The sequence below is a fragment of the Coffea arabica genome, chromosome 10c (assembly GCF_036785885.1).
Source record: "Coffea arabica cultivar ET-39 chromosome 10c, Coffea Arabica ET-39 HiFi, whole genome shotgun sequence".
NCBI classification, from domain to species: Eukaryota; Viridiplantae; Streptophyta; class Magnoliopsida; order Gentianales; family Rubiaceae; genus Coffea; species Coffea arabica.
This window is the reverse complement of record NC_092329.1, coordinates 21,470,059-21,476,419: the sequence shown is the minus strand read 5'-3', so window position 1 is coordinate 21,476,419 and position 6,361 is coordinate 21,470,059. Positions and strand designations below refer to the sequence as shown.

The following is a 6,361-nucleotide window of genomic DNA, read 5'->3' as shown; positions in this document are numbered from 1 at the left end:
CAGCTAGGGTGTATTCGTTGGACCAGCAATCGGTACCTGAGCCAACGGAGGTAGTGGAAGGTACGATTCCTGTACTCAATCATTTAGCCAAAATTTTGATAGACTCTGGTGCCACACATTCTTTTGTTAGCCCTACATTTATGCTTGGAATTGACATGAAAGTTGAAAGGCTACCTTATGACTTAGAAGTAAGAACACCTACAGTTAACCAAACTTTACTTGCAAATGAGGTGTATAGAAATTGCGATATTTGGATTGGTAAGCGAAAATTAGTAGTCGATCTCATAAGTCTAGCCATTAAGGGGTACGATGTTATTCTAGGCATGGATTGGGTAGCTCATTATCATGCTCGGGTAGATTGTAGGATGAAGGTGGTCCAGTTTTGCATGTCGAGTGAGGCAACTCTAAAGCTAGACGTGAGGGGTATGTTAGCCTCATCTGCACTCATTTCGGGAATAAGGGCTAGGAAATTGCTTAGTCATGGAGCACGCGGTTATTTAGCTTTTCTAGTTAACGCCCCAGGAGAAAAGGTTAAACTGGAGGACATGCCGATGATCAGTGAGTATCCGGATGTATTTTCGGAGGAGTTGGTGTCATTGCCACTCGAAAGGGAGATTGAATTTAAGATTGACCTAGCACCTGGAACTACTCCCATTTCGAAAACCCCTTATCGAATGGCATCTGCTGAACTTAAGGAGTTAAAAGTTCAACTGCAAGAACTGTTAGAACGGGGATTCATACATGAGAGCGAGTCACCATGGGTTGCTCCAGTGCTATTTGTCAAAAAGAAGGATGGGAGTTTAAGGTTATGCATTGATTATCGAGGATTAAATGCAGTAACCATTAAGAATAAATATCCTCTGCCCCATATCGATGAGTTGTTTGACCAATTACAAGGGGCTGTGGTGTTCTCTAAGTTGGATGTTCGACAAGGGTATTATTAATTGAAAATTAGAAAGGAGGATGTGCCAAAAACGGCTTTTAACACTCGATATGGGCATTTCGAGTTTGCAGTAATGCCTTTTGGCTTGACTAATGCCCCAGCGGCGTTCATGGATTTAATGCATCAAGTGTTTAAACCCTATTTGGATAAGTTCGTGGTGGTGTTCATTGATGACATCCTAGTGTATTCGAAGACAAGGGAGGAGCATGAGCAACACTTGAGGATAGTATTACAAACCCCAAGAGAGCACCAGTTGTTTGCTAAATTTAGCAAGTGTGAATTTTAGTTAGAGAAAGTGTGTAACATCCCGAATATTAGGAGGTTGTTTGTGAAGAAAATATTAAAGTGTATTTCTTTGGGTTTGATTTAAAACCTAATTTTGTTTTAAAAAAAAAAAGACTAGAAACCCTAATATGGTAGCCAAAAACCCTAGTTTACTTGTGACTAACCGGTTTTCCTAAATCTCTCATATTTTAATTGAAACCCTAATTTTAATTACTGGAATTGAAAAATTCCTCACGTCTTCTTAAAAATTTCCTTTTATTTGAAAATTATTATTTATTAAAGCTCTACTATCCAATTGTTCAACTATAAGAGTAAATAAACCTAGAAAATAAGGTTTTACACTTCGGTTTCAAGATTTGAGCAAAATTAGGGTTTTGTGATTTTTCCGCCGGATGAATTTTCGGTACTGGCCAAGGATCAATTTGATGATTAAAAGTGACTTTTAAGTGAGAAATAATATGTGAGTAGTAGCAATGAGGTAAGGTTAGTGAATGGAAAGTAAAAACTCTAGTACGGGTGTTTTTAAGAAAAACGGCGCGAACCGACGGGTCCCGCGCATTACCGATTGAACGCACCGCTTGACCACCATTTTTGCTTACCAAACAAATTTATTGAACTTGAACAAAATATCTTCCCCCTCATGATTATAGCTTGACCGAAATTGTGGCTCAAATACAAGGAAAGAAAGAGAAAAATTTTGTGGACAAGAATAGGCCAAGTGTTGGCCAAAAATTGTGGACACAATTACCCTTAACCTCTTACTTCCATATAAGACAAACCAAGCCTCATCTTCCTCCATATTTCTGCATAAGAACCGAGAGAGAGAGAGGGGAGGAACAACAAGAAGAAAAAAAAAACTCCTTCATTTCATCTTCAATCCAACAACTTAGGGAGAAATCAAACAAAATAAACCGATTAAACTTGTTCTTGAGTGACTAGCTAGTGAGTTGTGGTGTGATTCTTGAAGGGGAGAGCTTGTGCTACTCTTGGTGACTTTTATTCAAGGTAAGAGAGTTTATCTCTCCAAGTTTTACTTCTAATCTTGTTATATTAAGCCTAGTAACTTGATTTTATGGTGAGATTATGGATGATGAGCATGTTTTAGTAGTTTTCCCCAATTTATTTGATGAACTAGGGTTCCTGATTTTCTGCTCAAGTTGATGTATGATGCATGAATGTTGCAATTAAAGTTATATAAGGTTGTTTAGTGGTGATTGGAACCAGAAATTTGAGGAAACTACACATAGAGCTAAAAATTCCAGATTTCTGGAAAATTTCCCAAGCATTCTGTCCGAAATTGTATCTGTATGTTAGAGGCCGAATTGGCCTTTGGTCAAAGAAGTAAAGTTGTAGAGAACGGTGTTTTATAGGTGCATACAAAATTTCAGCTCAATCGGAGCAACGCAGAACGTGAAAAGTCCAAAATACCCCTACTGCTTTAAGAATTTCCCAGTAGTCCGTTTCTTCAGTTCAGTCCAGTTTATCACGATTTTTGACCAGGATCCATTCTGATTTAGCTCTGGACCAAAACATGAAAGTTGTAGTGCTCTGACATAGCTTTAAAATGCCTCTAAGAACACCTGATTCGGACTTGTGTACACTGAGTTATGTCCATTACAGTGTTCTGCATTTAAACAGCCGGTGAATTGATTTCCGGTTTGGTAATTGGAGAATTTGACCAATTTACATTAGAAACTGGACTAAGTGACCTTCATGAACATTGTAGCTCTGTGTCTTATCTTCGAAACGGCATAGGTTACGCCTCAATCCGATAAGCGTAGCCTCGGATATGTTATTTCCGCATTTGTACATCAAATCTGTTTTGTGCCACATTGAACTTCTGTACTTGCTACTGTTGTGAATCTTATTATTATGATATTGTGAGCCTATGGAACGGCTCTTGACATGAATGGCTGAGATGTATAATGTTGGGTTGTGTTTGAGAAAAACAATGAAGCCTAAAAGGCTGGAAAATTAGGTAAACACAAAGGGCATGCTGTCCAAATTTACGCTCGAAAACTAGAGAACTACTTGCAACTTGAGTAAGGGTTAAGAGTGATTACTGCTTGAACCATCTAGGGTACTTGAGTATTCTTGTTCCGAGGTATATAAGGAAGGACTTGGCCGAGCTTGTACCCTTGAGAAATGAAATAATGACTATTTGGAATATGTTTCTCTTGTACTTTCGACTCGCATGGCATTTTCAAGTATAAATGTTACAAAGTTTTACCGTTTAAAAAAAGTGAGCAAGTGTTTCACGACTACTATCCGAGTGAATTTCAAATTCTTGATTTTATTGAACGAAACGTCTAAGTTTCGAACTCTAGTCATGTTTCAAAGTTCTCAAACTGAGTTTTATCGCAGATTTGGACTCCGAACTCGGAATATAACCTGAAAGTGACCAGTAAAGGCACTATATCTTTTGGTGAGTGCTTTCAAATACTGAATTGAACTTGATACTTGTACTTGATACGTGCCAATATGATTACATGCCACATGCGTGAATTGTTAGGGCAAGAGTGTACTTTATCGCACTTGCCCTTACGTGATATACTTGTTTATTGTTGCAATTGACTTGATATACTTGTTTATGATGCGCGCACTTCCTGGAATTCCAGAAACCCTGTGGCGAGTTACTCTAGTCGAGCCGGCAAGGGCTTGGTCGATTGGGTAACGAACCCTGGGTCTCTTGTATTGTCGAGTGGAGTGATATCTCCTCGACTAATCGGTATACTCGAGTATTACCACCCGTGTTCTTGAGGATTTTGGGCCCAGCTGGGGGTTGAACGGTGGACGGAGAGTCGTTTAAGTGGTGTTCTACTGGATCGGTTTCTTTACTTGAGAGTTGACGGAGTGTCAACTACTACGTGATCAAGCTCCTGATGATGAATGGAAGTTGGCTCCTGAGAGCTATCCGTATCCTTATGCTTGAAATGATTATTGTTTATTGGATGATTGTTTCTTATGAAAATTTTTTATACTCGCTCATTTTGAGATTGCTACTTGAAGTGTTATTGCTCACTTTTATGAACTCTTCATGCTCGTTACCTTGCTAAATCGAAAACTTGTATTTATAAATAATGGTCAATTTGCTATTTGGAACCTCACTGGGCTTTTAGCTCATACCACGTTATTTGTTCTCCTTACAGGGGGTACGAGCGAGGCATAAGAGATGTAAAGGCTAGCGTAGTCTAGTTACTTTAGACTGTGTTTTGAATTTTGGTTTTGTACTCGCGCTATTCCTCGAATGGAACATTTGTACTTGGATTGTATATATTTTGAACTAGTTTAAGTATATCAAGACTTTGTACTTTGGTTTCTATCAATGTAAATTATAAGCTGGGATTGCGGATATTATTAATGGTGCTTGGGGTGTGTGCACATGATTTTAGTGAGTGAGTCCTGGCGAGAGCTGGGCAGGCGGTCCGCCAAACCCTCTGGTACGCCTTAGGGGGAGGTGGGGTCGTCACAAAGTGGCATTCCTAGGCCATATAATTTCAAAAGATGGACTTACTGTGGATCCGGCCAAAGTGGAAGTTGTAGCCAAATGGAAACGGCCAGAGAATCCTACTGAAGTACGAAACTTTTTGGACCTAGTGGGGTACTACTGCCGATTTATAGAGAATTTCTTGAGAATTACAGGACCCCTAACGAACTTAACAAAGAAACAAGGAAAGTATATTTGGAATGCTAAGTGCGACAGTGGTTTCCAAGAACTTAAGAAGCAATTGACCATGGCTCCAGTGTTAGCTTTGCCTTAGTGGGAAAGATAGCTATACGGTTTATACTGATGCTTTGAGAGAGGGGTTAGGGTGTGTTTTGATGCAAGATAGGAATGTGATTGCCTACGCATCTCGGAAGTTAAAGCCTTATGAGCAAAACTATCCAATCCATGACTTAGAGCTTGCAGCTGTTGTGTTTGTTTTGAAGAAATGATGGCATTACTTTGTTGTGTACCTTGTAGAGATATATCATCTATTGAGAGATTGGATATCTCAGGGCTTGGTTCCAACCCGGTTCCAAGGATAGACGAGCTATTCGAGCCAGTCGGGGCTTGGTCGAAGTTAGTTCCATGCTAACCTTGGGATTTCGTTCTTTGTTAAAACTAAGTGATTTTGTTTCGCTCGAGCTACTCTGTACTGTTGACTGGCCAGCGGGGGTTGATAAGGTGAACGGGGAAAGTAAGTGGAGTCTACGGACCATGAGTACTTTGGTTGATAGAGTGTCAACAGGCGTTCAAACTCAGGGAATTGAACTGGGTTTGGAGCCATCCGTATCCTACCATTGTGATGTTACCCTTCTGTTATTGATGTGAAATATCCTGATTTACTTGTTTATTTGGATGTGGGTTTATATTTTTACCCCTAATTATTCACTAAGCATATAACTTACCCCGTTCTATTTGTTTTCCTTAGCAGGGGCCGACGCGGGGAAAGTTCGGGAAGGTGTATAGACTTTTGGTTTAAAGAATAGGTGATTTTGCCCTTGTAATTGTTATAAGCTGACGAGTAAGATGTATATTTTGGTTGTGGTGGTTATAGTTACCAACTTTTCTAGGGTTGAAGAATTAAAGAGGGAGATTTTAGAGGAATCCCACCGTTCTAGGTATACGGTGCATCCAAGTAATAGTAAAATGTACCAGGATCTCAAAAGTCTGTATTGGTGGGATAATATGAAGGTAGAGATTGCCCAGTTTGTACAAAAATGTCTTACGTGCCAACAAGTGAAAACTGAGCATCAAAGACCATCGGATCTGTTACAGCCTTTAGAGATCCCTGAATGGAAGTGGGAGCATATAACAATGGATTTCATATCAGGGTTACCACGAACTCAAAATGGTCATGATGCGATCTGGGTGATAGTAGACCGATTGACTAAGACCGCACATTTCCTGCCAGTTAATATGAAATATTCCTTGGAGAAACTTGCCAAATTTTATATGGATGAAGTGGTGAGACTACACAGGGTACTAGTGAGTATCGTATCCGATAGAGACCCTAGGTTTGTGTCTCAATTCTGACAAAAGTTGCAAGAGACTCTAGGAACTAAGTTGAACTATAGTACAACGTATCATCCTCAAATCGATGGACAATCTGAGAAGACCATTCAAACTCTTGAAGATATGATGAGAGC

At 39.6% G+C, this 6,361-nt stretch overlaps 1 long non-coding RNA gene across 1 annotated transcript; it reads left to right on the top strand.

Annotated features, from left to right (window-relative positions):
- The first annotated feature begins 2,045 nt into the window (after positions 1–2,045).
- Positions 2,046–4,585, top strand: LOC140016263 (uncharacterized). The gene is made up of 3 exons (XR_011822615.1): positions 2,046–2,233; positions 3,593–3,653; positions 4,378–4,585. It is a non-coding gene; the product is annotated as an uncharacterized lncRNA (long non-coding RNA).
- The last annotated feature ends 1,776 nt before the right edge of the window (positions 4,586–6,361 follow it).